Below are 2,291 nucleotides of genomic sequence, written 5' to 3' on the forward strand. Positions count from 1 at the left end.
GACAGAACCGGTAGTAACAAATTTTACATTTCACCACTGCATTGAGGGTTATAGATTTTAACCCTCTAGGCTAGAGAACTTTTTTTTTTAACTTCCCAGGCACTGACAGTCCAATATGGACACATTTTAAAATCAAATCCTATGGCCTGGTTCATATAACATAACATATTGTGTACTTGGTTTCAGTTTAGCATGTTGTGCAAACATGGCTGTTGTTCCAAAAAAACCAAAAAGTTGTGGTTTAGCAGATTGTGTGAATCCAATTCATACATGTGCTTTTACTGATTTATTGCAAAGATTGGTAGGTCTCTACGTCTCCAGATGGCTTACAATATACATCTATTAGAAATCCATAAAACCCATTCGACCTTAAAACAATAAGGGATTGGGAAGGAATAGAAGGGAAAGAAGATAAAAGCAATCAAGAGACAGAAGGAAAGTTAATTGGCAATTCAGACCTGGTGACAAGAAGCTTGGGAAGATTATATTTTAAGTTGTTCAGACAGCTCCTGCTTTAATGAATTCACTATAAATGAAGGTGAGCAATTTATCTTTCTAGAGTTTCTATATTTACACAGATTCGCATTAAAGACAGTTTGCTGACTTTGGTGTAGTTCTTGATTCCTTGATCTCGTCCATGGAGTCTGACATGCTCCTTAATTAAAATCTACCCAGGCCAGCATTACTTATGTATCCATGTTGTCTTATAATTATTATGCTTTAAACATAGTTAACTGTTGGAAGACAAATAGGAAATTAAACATAGAAACTGAGAGTCGGTAAGGTGCTTAAAGGCGCTGAGCTAGAAAGTAGGGTACTGTGAGTTCTAGTTTGAGATCTGATTTAGGCATGACACCACCTGGGTGACTTTGGGTCACCCTCTCACAGCTCCAGGAAGAAGCCCCAGAAAGAACAAACCACTTCCAAACATGTTGCCAAGAAAACCTGTCCTCCAACAGACACTCTCAGCAATAAAACATTTGTTCACATACACAAGGTGAAGTGAGTATATCAGAACATTGTGTGACTGTTTTCTATTATTGCCCCATACCTTCTGTTACCTTTCTGATAATTTCCATTGGCATGTAATTGACAGTGAGAGCTAATCTGGTGCAGTGGTTAAGGTACTAGACTAGAAGCCAGAGACTGTGAGTTCTAGTTTCACCTTTGGCACAAAACCAATTAGGTGACCTTGGGCTGGTCACTCCCAATTAGCCTTTAAAAGCAATGGAAAACCACTTCTGAATTCTTGCCATCAAAACTGCAGGGACTTGTCCACTCACCAAGAGCAACCCTTCCTTGAAGCCTTCTCCAATAATAATACCATAACAATAAAAACAATATCATCATCATCATCATTATTATTATCCATTGTCATTGTCCAAGAATTTTACAAAACACATCAAGAAATTGCATCTTCCTGCAATAACACCAGCGGAACTGCAAAAAACTGCGCTACTCGGAACATCATATATTTTAAGAAGATACCTGGTTGATACCTAGGACGCTGGAAGCAACCCGTATCAACCATTAGCACCAGTCAATCGAATCTATGATACATTTTTAAATGTTCAGTTGACTGAGTTTCATGTTTAATGAATAAAAGAGGAGATTATTATTATGATTATTATCATCATCATCATCAATTTTTTTAAAAATTTGATTTATATGCCGCCCTTCTCCGGAGACTCAGGGCGGCTTACAATGCGTTAAGCAATAGCCTTCATCCTTTTGTATATTTATACAAAGTCAGCTTATTGCCCCCACAAACTGGGTCCTCAATTTACCTACCTTAGAAAGGACAGCAGGCTGAGTCAACCTTGAGCCTGGCAGGATTTGATCTTACTTTAATTGCAGACAGCTGGTCTTAAATTACAGAGTTTTGTCTGTTGAGCTATCCAGGCTCCTTAAAATTAATACAGAAACAATTTCTTTCCAGTAAGTTCAACTTACAAAGAGAATGGCAGGTTACAGGAAACACCGCCAGATTCTTTGCTGTTGGTCAGCAAAAAGCCACCATATGTGAGCAACCGGTTAAAGGACTTGTCTATGGAGATTCTCCAGTCATCCAGGCCAGCGGCTCTCTGAAGAAAATTCACCTCTTTTTAACAATCCCAAAGGTACTTTTTCAAAAGGCAACTGGGTTTTGTTTTTTTCAGAAGAAGCTTCTTCCGAGCCAGAACTGAAGAAGCTTCTTGGATGAGAAGCGAAACGTCTTCAAGGAAAAACAAAACGCAGTTGCCTTTTGAAAAAGTACCTTTGGGATTGTTAAAAAGAGGTGAATTTTCTTC

Source organism: Pantherophis guttatus, chromosome 5 (assembly GCF_059756535.1).
Source record: "Pantherophis guttatus breed Tessera chromosome 5, ASM5975653v1, whole genome shotgun sequence".
Taxonomy (NCBI): domain Eukaryota; kingdom Metazoa; phylum Chordata; class Lepidosauria; order Squamata; family Colubridae; genus Pantherophis; species Pantherophis guttatus.